This window comes from Sarcophilus harrisii, chromosome 1 (genome assembly GCF_902635505.1).
Source record: "Sarcophilus harrisii chromosome 1, mSarHar1.11, whole genome shotgun sequence".
Lineage (NCBI taxonomy): Eukaryota > Metazoa > Chordata > Mammalia > Dasyuromorphia > Dasyuridae > Sarcophilus > Sarcophilus harrisii.
Window position 1 is genome coordinate 317,754,674 of NC_045426.1, and position 13,615 is coordinate 317,768,288.

Here is a 13,615-nt window from a genome sequence, read left to right on the forward strand (position 1 = left end):
AATCAAGCCACACCTGAAAGGAATCCCAACCATAATTTACATTTTGCAAGTATGTAAAATATACTAAAAAAAAAAAAAAACGTGCTGGTTGTGCATTTGCCCACGCGTCTCCTCTTAGGTTTTAACAACCGTCCTCTTACCCCATTCTCCCCTCCTCCCCCGCCCCGATCAATCGGTACTAGAGTTTGCCATTTATTTCTAAGCGTGTGATAGATCTGTGCACCCAAAAGGAGTCCAAGCAGTCAGCGGGACCTAATATTCCACGCTTTCGGGCGGTGTGATGACCGGCGTGGCTAGTCCCAGAAAAAACTGTTAAAGTTAATCCGAGATGCGCCTTGAGGGAGCCATTTCCCACATGCAAGCAAAAAGGTGCGTCCAAGGCCGGCGTGGGGAGCCTCGTGAGTCAGGAGTCGTCGCGGAGAGGGAGGCAGCGCGTGCCAGCAGTTGGCAGTTCGCGCCTCCCGGCGCCGGTCCCAGGGGCTGGGTAAGGATGGGGGTGGGGTGGGAAGAAGACTCGGCGGCCAGGCCCAGTGTCTTCGCCCTTCTTCGATGCGCTTCTGCCCCTTGCCTCCCCCACGTGTCTCCTTCTCCTTCACGCTTTACCCGAAGCTCCCCTCCGTCGCCTGACAGCCGGCTGGGAATAGGTGGGTGATGGAGGGAAGAACTGCGTGGGGGCGGGGCGGCGAGGCTCGGTGACAGCGCGTATGCTCTCCCCGTACGCCAAGGGTAGGGGAGGGAGGATGAAGCGGTGCGTGCTTTCCCCGCGCGCGAGGGACGGGGTGGGCCCGTGGGGTGGCGCGTGCTCTGCGTTCCCGCCCGCTAGGGACGGGGAAAGAGTGGGGGTGGGGCGGCGCGTGCTTTCCCCCTTCTCCGCCCGCCAGGAGCAGGGAGGGGAGGGGAGTGGGAGGGATAAGGGGGGGCGGGAAGCCGGGTGGGGGCGGGGCGGGGCGGCGCGGTGACGTTGCCCGGGATGCGGACAGGTTCCGCCGCCGCCGCCGCCACCACCTCCTCCTCTTACTCGCCTGCTGCCGGGGTTTGTATGAAAACACCGGGCGGCTGGCGGCGAGTGACCCGTGGGGGCCCTCCGGGAGAAGTCGCCCCTGCTGCCGCCGCCGCCCGAGCTGGAGTCGGAGCCGGAGCCGGAGGCCGCCCTTCCTTCCAGGCCCGTCCCTCTCCCCGCCCAGAGCCGGTAAGAGGAGGTGTCCGCCCTGCTCCCCTCTCCGCCCCCGGCTCTGCGGCGGCGGCGGCGGCGCTGGGGCCCCCACCCGGGCCCGGCTCTCTGGGTCTGGACGAGCCCGGGAACGGCCCGGCGTAAAGCCTTGACTAGCGGCCGGGCGGGCACGGGATGCTCTGGGAGGAAGGGCTCGGTGTTGCTGCGGAGGAGGAGGGAAGAAGAATAAATCTGGGGCGCTCCGAGCTGGGTCCCTGATACCCTTTACCTCTCCTCACCCTGCACCCCTAGCCACACGGAGCTCGGGCTTTCCAGAACGTGACTGGACTTTTTCTTTTTTTTTTTTTGGGGGGGGGGATTTTTATTTGAGGAGGAGGGCGAGCGTGGGTAGGCCGGGGGATCCCGTCTCTTAGGGGAAGCCTCTGAAGTGTCAAGTCTCTTGCTCTTCTCTCCCTCTTCCACCTTGTCTGGCTCGCCGGTGCATGGACTGTCCCGGGGGGAGTGAGGAGCGAGGCCGCGGTGGGGGGCGCCCACCACGCTTTTGCAGAGCCGGTCCCAGTTTCTTTGAGGGATCGCGAGGAGAGAGTCGTGCGGCTAGGGGCCCGTCTCCTCAGCCCCCTTTTGCTTTGCTAGTCTCTGTTGCGTTCTGGTCCCCCCTTCCTTTGGAGATTAGGGTAGGAAGCCTGAAGGGCATGAGGCATGTGTGAGCTCGAGCTGGATGTTTATAGTCTTCCCCGATAGCTTTGTGGGGAAGTGAAGTGTTCTGTTTACTACTACTTGTCACCTTGTGGGTTTGGCTTGAGCAATCATCAGCTCACCCGAGATGACAGTGCATACTTTCCTACTCTCCTCCCTAGTCACTCCTGAGGAAACTGCCAGTAGAGCACTGACTGAGGAGCTACGGGAGCTGCTAAGTGAGGTTCCCTCCCTCCCCCCAGACATTTGTGCTCTGTGTTTCAGTCTCGGGTGTGTCCCTTTCGTTGGGTTAGGCATGCGGTGGTATTTGCATGGGTGGGTGGCCTTTCTATGCCTTTCCCTACATATAAATGTGGCTGGCACTTCCTCGTGATATAGAAAGGAGTACTGACTCTGCTAAGCAGCTGGCAGGATTGGGGGGGGGGGTTCAAATCTTGCTTCTGACGCTTGGTGACCTTGGACAAAGATTAACCTCCCTGGACTTCAGGTTTTTCATCCATAAAACGAAAGGATTGAATTAGTTCGAGGTCCTTTTCTTTCTTTCTTTTTTCATTTCTTAACATTTTTATTAAAAGTTTTGAGTTCCAAATTCTATCCTTCCCTTCCTTCCTCCTTCCTTGGGGAAGCTTCTCCCTTCTTGAGACAGTAGGCAACCAGATATTGTTAAACATGTGCAATTATGCAAGGTACTTCCATATTAGTTATTTTGTACAAGAAAACTCAGATAAAAGGAAAAAATGAAAGAAAGTGAAAAATAGCATGCTTCAGTTTGTATTCAATTAATAGAGGTGGATAGTGTGCTTCATCAAGTCCTTTGGAATTGTCTTGGATTATTGTATACTGAGAAGAGTTGTCATTCACAGTTATTCATCAAATAATATTGTTATTATTGTGTACAATGTTCTCGTTCTGTTCACTTTTATTATGCACAGTTCATATGAGACTTTTTAGGTTTTTCAGAAATCATCTTCCTTGTCATTTTTTATAGCACAGTAATATTCCATTAGATTCATAAAACCACAGTTTAACTATTCCCTAATTGGTAGACATCCCTTTGATTTCCAATTCTTGGCCAATCATTCAGGTCTTTTTGTACACTAAATCTTTGATTTGTGACTTGTCTGTTTTTCATGAATATTGATGAAAACCCATCCCTCATTCCCTCCCTTCATTTTGCTTGTCAATGATCCAGTTGTATTATTGATCCAGTACTGTATATATAATACTTGCAGATAGTATATTGTATTGGATGCATTTTTTAATGTGTTTGTAAAATGAACTGCTCAGCAGTTTTTAAACCATTCATTTCTAATCAAATGTCAGTTTTTCTATTCAGAGCCACTGTCTTTTATTTGTAAAGATTAAGTTGGGTGTGATGGACTCTTTTTAACACTAAGATGATTCAAGGCAATTCCAAAAGACTTGTAATAGAGCCATCTGCATTCAGAGAGAGAACTATGGAGATTGAATGTATTTTAAGACAGTCTTTTCACCTCTTCTTGTTTTTTTTTCCCATTTTCTCATTTTTTTCCTCCCTTTTGACCTGATAAAAGCAGGATAAAGAATATGGAAGTACGATTAGAAGAATTGCACATATTTATTTTATATTGGATTAATGTTAAAGGGAGGGAGGGAGCGGAGAAAAATTTGAAACGCCAGGTTTTGCAGAATGAATCTTGAAAACTATCTTTTCATGTATTTGGAAAATAAAAAGCTATTATATACAAAAGATTGTTGGGTAGATTTGATATTTGAATGTTATACTATATTAGTACTTGAATATAAAAACATTTATTCTTTCTACAAGTTTCCTTTGTATCAAGGTAAATAGAAATTTATTCTTAGTAAAATAAATGCATATGATTAGCATTTGTCGTCCTGCACTTGAGTACTTTTCAAAAGGTAGTTTTAAGTTAGTTTTGTCATGGGACAGCTTTACTAGCTGAAAATTATTAAGACCATGGGATATTTCTGAATTTCTTTTAATATTATAGATTTTTAGAAAATAGTGACTTCTCAGAGTATCTTAAAAAACACCCTGAAAATATTTACAAGCCTTTATTTATTTTTTTTTTTTTGCAACGTTTTTACAAGTTAATAGCATCCTTTTCTTCTTCATTCCTTTAAAAAGATTTGGAAAAATTTAATCAGAGACCTGATGTAAATTATCCCTTATGTCAGAAGTCATCACAACTTTTTCTTAAACGCCCATTTTGAATGACTTCATAGCATTTCGTTTAAATGATTTTCCAGAAGCTTAAATTTTATTTACCTACATGAAGAAATACTAAGTATGGAGCCTCATTTCTTTAATATAACTCTTATAATTAGGAGATATTGTGATTTGTGTGATACTGTATTTTAAAATATTTAAAAACAGGATAATTTAAATATTGAGTGGGTTATAATTTTTTTTAGTGATATATCACTGCAACTCTACTAATTTTGTGCCTATAAAGGAAGGAAAAAATATCCAGAGAACTTAACTGTTATATGATTAGTGGATGTTACTTACTGTAAACTTGGTTTAAGAACACTGAAGGGAAGTTTAGTTTATAGTACTGGTTTTTCCTATTTGCTCTGTGACTGTGGCCAAGTCATATAATTTCTCTGAGCTTGTTTTCTCATCTGTAAAACTGGTTCAAGAATACTTGTATTACCTGTTTCATAGGCTTGTTGTGGGGAGAAATACTGTGTAAGTTATCTAATCACTAAGTTAGCTACCTAAATGTAAACTGTTGTTGGTAATCACCTTGTGCACACTTGTTCCATAATTAATCCTCTGGAGATCCATTCTTTCCAACTGATCCCAGAAGTTGAGGTGAGATTAGTAATAGACCTGTCAGTAGTTCAAGTAAGCAGTTTTCATGGGTTGGGAAGACATCCGTTGGGACCTGGTCACCACTGTGAACACTATAAAATTTTTTAGGGTTAGCTTTATGAGTATTAGAAGCTATACTTTCTATGATGACTCTGTATACTAATACTTGCAACTATTCCAAAGGCCATATGGGTTGAAATAGACTTTTGGGAAAAAATAGTCTGATAATGCAACCCAGTTCCAGATTTTGGCTTTTGGATCTCTGGAGCTCCCGCAAACTGGGTTGGGTCTCACTGTTCTGCCTTGGATGAAAGCAAGTCTATTAAGTATATAGTTACTGTTAGTTACTGAGAGCAGTGAGGTTGCTATTAGAGTGCTATGTTCCTTTTAGTACTGATGGAGCTTTGGACTATCTTTTTTTATATTAGCACTGTTTGATATTTTAGTTATCTCTTGTGAGGTGATTATTTCCATGATTGTGTTAAATTCTTACATCAAAAGTATTATCTTGTTAAACCATATTCATGGACTAGTAATCTATTAATTAATAAAATTTATAAAGTGCTATATGTTCCAGCTACCTTGCAGGAGATAGAAAGACGAAGATGAATGGTGAACTAGTTATTGTCCTTTGGGAGCTTCCATTTTCTTAGAAGAGATAGTATATATATGACACACGTTTGTGTGTGTGTGCATAGGTTAACAAAATATTGTTTATTCTTTGTTTTTCAAGAGGGACAGATAACATCAAAATAAATTCAGAGTGAATGGGGACATGGTACAAGCTACTGGAGGCATCAGGAAAATACTTCATATAGCTGATTATTCTGTTGCATAATGTGCAAAAATACCCAGGAACTTCCACAAGGTAGAAAAAAAAATTGTCAAAAGGCATGTTTACTATATCTTGTTGACTACTTGTCCCTGATGAAAGAAATATTTGTTCAGCTTTTCTCCTAATGTATATAATGACAAAGTTAGGTTACTTCCATGCATGCTATTCATTATGACAAATATTAGTCCAAGATATTAATCTATGATAAATAGGATTGCCATACAACTTTTGTGGGGTGGAAAGGAATGAGTGAGAATACCAAAATTCTGTGCTCTCAGGTTTTCAGGTCCTGGAAATGTTTTTTTTTTTTTTTTTTTTTTTTTTTAAGTATTTACAGAAGGCTTGGAAATATCTTATTTTAGTCATATTTCTATCCTCTCTCCCTCTAGAGAAGGGAAATTGTGATAATTGAAAATCCAAAATAGTAGATAATCAAAATCACTTAAATTTAAGCATGTTGTAAATGTTTGATATTTTAGAAAAGTCAGTGTTAAGGTCTGACTTGTGATCTGGAAACCTGTTGAATTTCTCTATCCTGATCTCCCTGTTCACCTTCTTCTTATATTTCATGCTAGGAATAAGCAGTCTAAACAGCTTTTGGGGAAGGATTACCTACTTTCATTTGAAAAAGATTTTTAATTGGGTTATAGGTTATATTGTCTTAGGCTTAGCTCTTGTTAGTAATACAATAATCTATCACAGTTAATCTTGCACAGAGTTGCTGTTACTATGTACAGTTTTCTCCTGGTTCTGCTCATTTCACTCAGCACTAGGTCATGTAAGTCTTTACAGGTTTTTCTGAAATCAGCCTGCTTGTCATTTCTTATAGCACTGTAGTATTCCATTGCTTTGATATATCTTGTTCAGCTATTCCCTAATTGTGAAGAAAATTATTAAGATTTTCATAATTATCCACATGATGTGAGCTATGAGTATAACAATAATCTATATTTTTTATAACTACTATTTTCCCAGCATTCTGATTTGAGTCACTCTTACGGTATACCTTGAAATGATCAATCAGTTCTTGACAATGCTTTCATATGTATGTTATGTTAAAGTATATTCAAGTAAGTGAAGTGAATAGAAGATTGTAGAACCCGTTCCTGTTGCAGAAGTCTGGTCCTGTTCCCCACCAAGTAACTACCTTTGAATTTAAAATAATCATCTAAGAACTGTTCCTATAGGACTGGAGGACACCCACGTTGTCCTGTACTCCTGGGCTTGTTATGGGAAACCATTCAGCCCCTGAAAATGTTTTAATCCACCTTCCTCCTTCGTTCCCACTTATGATTTGTATTTAAAATCTCTGCTTTTATTACTCAGGTAGCTGAGTTGGGGGGCGGAAGGGAGGATCTATACTAGAGCTTCCATTGCTTTCCCCACTCTGAAAGTGATTAATTAAACTGCTACTTGATTTCTAAAATCTGTGTCTAGACCTGTTTTGTATGGTTCTAACTTCAATTTGGAGACCAATATACTAAAAGTCTATTAACATAATCAAAACTATTCATTTAGTATTTTCTAATGTTCTCTATCCCTTGTTTGGTCATAAATTCTTCCCTTCTTCATAGATCTGATAAATAAACTATTTCTTTCACTTCTAATTTGCTTATAGTATCAGCCTTTATGTCTAAATTATGTACTGATTTTGGATTTATATTGGTATAGGGTGTGAGATGTTGGTCTGTACCTAGTTATTGTCTTACTGTTTTCTAGTTTTCCTACTAGTTTTTGTCAGATAGTGAGTTCTTATCCCAGGAGCTGGAAATTGGGGGTTTATCAAACAGTAGATTACTATAGTCCTTTACTTGGATAGAGCACTAGCTCTGAAGTCAGGAGGACCTGAGTTCAAATGTGACCCCAGATATTTAACATTTACTAGCTGTGTAACCCTGGGCAAGTGACTTAAGCCGAATTGCCTCAGCAAAAATAAATAAGATATAGTCATTTACTACTTATATCTTGTGTACCTAACCTATTCCACTAATCCATCCTCTATTTTTTAGCCATACCAAATAGTTTTGATGAGTTGATGATTGCTACTTTATAATATAGTTTTAAATGTGGTACAGCTAGGCTACCTTTCTTTGCATTTTTTTTTTTTATTAATTCCCTTGGTGTTCTTGACTGTTATTCTAGATGAATTTTGTTACTGTTTTTTTCTAGCTCTATAAAATAACTTTTGGGTTTTATTGGTATGACACTGAATAAGTAAATTAATTTAAGTCGATTTATCATTTTTATTATATTAGTTTGGTCTACCCATTAGCAATTGATATTTTCCCAAAATGTTTGATTTAACTTTATTTGTGTGGAAAATGTTTTGTAATCGTGTTCATTTAGTTTCTGGATTTGTCTTGGCAGGTAGACTCCCAAATATTTCACACTGTCTACTGTTATTTGAAGTGGAATTTCTCTACCTCTTGCTGTTGGCCTTTGTTGGTAACATATAGAAATGCTAATGATTTATGTGGGTTTATTTTATATCCTGTAACTTTGTTAGAATTGTTAATTGTTTCAAATAGTTTTTTAATTGATTCTCTAGGATTTTCTTAAGTATATCGTACTATCATCTGCAAAGAGTGTTAATTTTGTTTCCTTATTGCTTACTCAAATTTCTTCAATTTCTTTTTCTTCTCTTATTGTCAAAGCTAATATTTCTAGCAATGAATAATAGCAGTGACAATGGGCATCCTTGCTTTAACCGTGATCTTATTGGGAATGCTTCTAGCTTATCCCTGTTACAATAGATACTACTTAAATTTTTAAGAAAAACTCCATATATTCCTATGTTCTCTAGTGTTTTAATAGGCATGGATGCTAAATTTTGTTAAAAGCTTTTCCTGCATTTATTGAGATGTTTTTTTTTTTTTTTTTTTTTTTTTTGGCTCGAAGGAATAACACACATACTCAGATGGGTATAGAAGTTATCTTATTCTACATGGAAGTAGGAAGGAAAGGGGGAAAGAAAATAGGAGAGGGGACTGAGAGAAGAGAGGGCAAAGGAAGGGTAGAAATAGTGAGGGAAAAGAAAAGGGAAGGGGAGGGCTGGGCTGATAGAAGGGAGGAAAGATTGAGGGAGGCAGTGGTCAGAAGTAAAACGCCAGTGAGAAAGGACTACTTTTTTGCTATTGATAAAGCCAGTAATGCTGACAGGCTTCCTAATATTGAACCTGTACTGCATTTCTGATATAAATCTCACCTGGTCTTAGTGCATTATCTTCATGATAAATTGCTGTAATCTCTTTCCTAATATTTTATTGAAAATTCTCACATCAATATTCTTAAGGAAAATTGGTCTATAATTTTCTTTCAGTTTTGACTCTTCCTGGTTTAGTTATTAGCATCATATTTACATTATAAAAGGAATTTGTAAGAACTCCAACTTTACCTTATTTTTCCATATAGTTTATGTAATATTGAAATTAATTGTTATTTAAAAATTTAGTAGAATTCACTTGTAAACACATCTGGCCCTGGAAATTTTTCCTTAGATAGTTCATTGATGGCTTATTCAACTTCTTTCTCCAAAATGGGGTTATTTAAATATTTTATTTCCTCTTCTTATTAACCTGGGACATTTATATTTTTGCAAATATTAATCTATTTCATTTAGATGGTCAGATTTATTTGTTTGTGGTTACGCAAAATAGCTCCTAATTATTGCTTAAATTTTCCCTTCTTTGGTGGTGAATTCACCTTTTTCACTTTTGAAACTGGTAATAAGGTTTTCTTTTTAAAAAAAATCAAACTGACCAAATATATATCTTTTTATTTTTTAAAAATAAAACTAGGTCTTAGTATTATTAATTTCTCCTTTGATTTTCAGAATTTCTAATTTTGTATTAGGGACTTTTAGTTTGTTCTTTTTCTAGCCTTTTAAGTTGTATGCTTAATTCATTGCTTTCCTATTTCTCTGTTTTATTCATGTGTGCTTTTAGAGACATAATTTCCCCTAAGAACAGCTTTGGCTGTATCCTATACATTTTGGTATGTTATTTCATTATTGTCATTTTCTTTAATGAAATTATTGTTTCTGTAATTTATTGATGGCCCCAGTCATTCTTTAGGACTAGATTATATTAGTTTCAAAGGATACAATTAATATTTTTGCCTCTCTGCATTTTACTGTGAGGTCAGTTATTGTGTATATATTCCTTGCTATCCTCATTCACTTTTCTTCAGAGGTCTGCCATTTGCAACTTTTCTAAAATTCTATTCACCTCTTTAACTTCATTCTTGTTTATTTTGTAATTAGGTTTACCTAGTTCTGAGAGGGGGAGGTTGAAGTGCCCCACCAGTATATTTTTATTATCTGTTTCTTCCTGAAACTCATTAAGTTCTCTTTTAAGAACTTGAATGCTATACCATTTGGTACATATATGTTTGGTATTGATATTACTTCATTAAATCCTCTTATAAGAACCTAAATGGTATACCATTTGGTACATATATGCTTAGTATTGATATTACTTCATTAAGTCCTCTTATAAGAACTTGAATGCTATACTATTTGGTACATATATGTTTAATATTGAAATTACTTTGTTGTTTATGGTACCTTTTAGTGAGATGTAATTTCCTACCTTGTCTCTTCTAATTAATTCCATTTTTGGTTCTGCTTTGTCTGAAATCAGGAATACTATGCCTGCCTTTATTTTTTTTAAACTTCTGCTGAAGCATAGTATATTCTGCTCTAGCCTTTTACCTTTTATCTCTATGGATATCTGCTTCAAATATATTTCTTGTAAATAGCATATTGTGAGATTCTGGTTTTGATCTGCTTCTGTTTTGTGGGAGAGTTCATCCTATTCACATTTATAGTTATGACTATTAACTGTATTTCCCTCCATCCTACTTTTTTCTCTGTTAATGCTCTTCTCTCTCCTTTCACCCTGTCCTTTCTCACTGGCGTTTTACTTCTGACCACTACCTCCCTCAATCTTTCCTCCCTCCTATCAGCCCTCCCCTTCCCTTTTCTTTTCCCTCCTATTTCTACCCTTCCTTTGCCCTCTCTTCTCTCAGTCTCTTCTCCTATTTTCTTTCCCCTTTTCCTTCCTATTTCCATGTAGAATAAGATAACTTCTATACCCATCTGAGTATGTGTGTTATTCCTTCTTTGAGCCAAATCCAATGAGAGATTCAAACAATATTTATCCATTTCCTTCTTTCCCTCTACTGTAATGGGTCTTTCGTGCTTTTTCATGTGATGTAATTTACCCTATTCTGCTTCCCCTTCTTTCTCTTCTTCTAGTATAATCCCCCCTTTTTTTTCACTTCTTAATTACTTTTTGAAATATTGTTGCATCAAAGTCAAATTATATCTACACTCTCTGTCTATGTATACTTCTAACTGCCCCAATAGGGATACAGTTCTCGATAGTAACAAGTATCATATTCCTGTGTAGGGATATAAACAGTTTAATCTTATAGAATAATAGGGTTTTTTTTCCTTTCCTGTTTACCTTTTCATGTTTTTTCTGAATCTTATATTTGAAGATCTTATTTTCTGTCAGCTCTTTTCATCAGAAAAATTTGACAGTCCCCTATTTCATTGAATGTTCATCTTTTTCCCCTGAAAGCTTATGCTCAGTTTTGGTAGGTAATTGATTCTTGGTTATAAACCAAACTTCTTTGCCTTCTGGGATATTATATTCCAAGCCCTCTGATCCTTTAATGTAGAGACTGCTAAGTCCTGTGTAATCCTCACTGTGACTCCTTGATATTTGAATTGTTCCTTTATAGCTGCTTGCAGTAATTTTCTCCTTGATCTGATAGTTCTGGAATTTTGTTATAGTATTCCTTGGATTTTTCATTTTGAGATCTCTTTCAGAAGGTGGAGTCTTTCAATGACTATTTTATCCTCTAGTTCTAGGATACCAGGGCAGTTTTACTTGATAATTTATTATTATTATTATTTTTTGATCATAACTTACAGTAGTCCAGTAATTCTTAAATTATCTCTCCTGGATCTATTTTTCTAAGTCAGTTATTTTTCCAATGGTGTATTTTATATTTTCTTCTATTTTTCATTCTTTTAATTTTGTTTGACTAAAAGTCATCAGTTTCCACTTGACCAATTTAAAAATTTTTTATTATAGCTTTTTATTCACAAGATATATGCATGGGTAATTTTTCAGTATTGACAATTGCAAAACCTTTTGTTCCAATTTTTCCCCTCCTTCCCCCCACTCTCTCCCCCAGATGGCAGGTTGACCAATACATGTTAAATATGTTAAAGTATAAGTTAAATACAATGTATGTATGCATATCCATACAGTTATTTTGCTGTACAAAAAGCATCGGACTTTGAAATAGTGTACAATTAACCTGTGAAGGAAATCAAAAATGCAAGCAGACAAAAATAGAGGTATGATCAATTCTAATTTTTAAGGAATTATTTTTTTCAATTAGTTTTGTACTTCCTTTTGCATTTGGTCTACTCTACTTTTTGAGAAGTTGTTTTCTTCAGTTAATTTTTGTTGTTCCTTTTCCAGTCTATTGACTGTCTCTTGAGTACTTTTCACTTCTTTTCAGTTTTTCTCATATTTTCCTTATTTAGTTTTTAAAATTCTTTTTGAGCCTTTTCAAGATATCTTTTTGTGCTTGAGACCAATTCATATGAAAATATTAACAACAATGTCAAAATGCCTACATGCTAAGCCTCAAAGAAGAATATAAATTCTCCCTTTTTTCCTTCCTTCGTCCTCCTTCCCTCCTTCCCTCCATGACAAGGATGGATGAATTAATAGAGTTTGACTAAACATTATTGTATAGGAACAGGATTTGGGGTTCTTCCTGACAGGGTTGTCACATCATAATAATATAAAAGTTAGGTGTTTTGAATATGAGATCTTTATCACAGAAATTTGTTAAAAAACTTTTTTCCAGGTGACTATTTCATTTTTAATTTTAATCACATTATTTATATAAACATTTTTAAATTTTATGCAATAAAAACTGACCGTATTGTCATCTTTGATCTCTATTCCTCATTAGGTTATGAAGCCTTCATTTCTCCATAGTTTCAAAAGTAATTTTTGCCTTCCTAATTTCTTTGATTTGATCTTTTATTATAAATCATAAATCGTTTGATCTTATCTTGGTTTATTTTGTGGGATTTTTGTCTATACCTAATTTCTGTTAGAAACAGTTTTCTCAGTTTTCAGTTTTTGTTGACTAGTGAACTATTATTACTCTAGGAGTTATGGTCTTTGGGTTTATCAAATATCAGGCTATTATGTTCTTTTAGGTTGTTTACCTAATCTGTTTCATTAATTTCCCGTTCTATTTTTTTAAACCAGTACCAAATCATTCTGATGATTATTGCTTTTGTAGTATAGTGTTCTCCTTTATGAGAAAATGACAACTTTCAATTCAATATTGTATTGAAATCACTGATATTTTTGCCAGAGGGAAATTTGATGTTTTTAAACTTGTAAGCGAATTGAATAAATATAATTTAAGAAAAGTGAAGTACTTAATCAATTTAAAATTTTATTTTTAATTACATAGAGAGTATTTTGACATATGTTAAAAACAATTCTATGTTACTGAATATCTGAGAACATTGCTACCCTTATTAGATCATTGTCATTTGGACACAGTTTTCATGAAAGCCAGGTAGTTTCTGGATTATTTAGTGTTTAAAGTTGTAAGATAATCACACCTTTATCACAGAATCAAAGAATTTGAGACTTGGAAAGCACCCCAGAGACTTTCTAATTCCCACTATTGTATACATCATAAGTAATTCTTCAGACTCTAATTAAAAACCTCAGAGAAGTAGGGAAACACCACCTCTGAGATAGCCCTTTATGTTTTTGGATAGCTACTTTAGAAAGTTTTTTGATATTTAAAAGCCTGAATTTGTTTCTTTGCAAGTTTCACCCATTGCTGCTTATTCTGCCCTCTGAGGCCAAAGATAACAAATTTAATTCCTTTTCTACATAAGTCATTTAGATATTTGATCTGTCTAGTCTTCCCTGAATCTTCTCTTAAGTAAACATACCTAATTTCTTCAACTAATCCTTATGCCATGTACTTAAAGCACTTCATCCCCTTGGTTGCCTTGCTTAGAACATTGTCC

The 13,615-nt window shown here is 37.0% G+C and overlaps 1 protein-coding gene across 5 annotated transcripts in view; it reads left to right on the forward strand.

Annotated features, from left to right (window-relative positions):
* Nucleotides 1–521: 521 nt before the first annotated feature.
* The window catches only part of AGTPBP1 (ATP/GTP binding protein 1), a 180,769-nt gene continuing 167,675 nt past the window's right edge, over nucleotides 522–13,615 (forward strand). For 2 of the 5 annotated variants that reach the window (XM_031945454.1, XM_031945455.1), the window contains exon 1: nucleotides 1,020–1,189. The gene's annotated coding sequence lies outside the window, so the exon portion shown is untranslated. Of the gene's footprint in view, nucleotides 645–1,019; nucleotides 1,190–1,400; nucleotides 1,490–13,615 lie in introns of those variants that run through there. The other 3 variants (XM_031945451.1, XM_031945449.1, XM_031945450.1) reach the window with 3 other exon arrangements.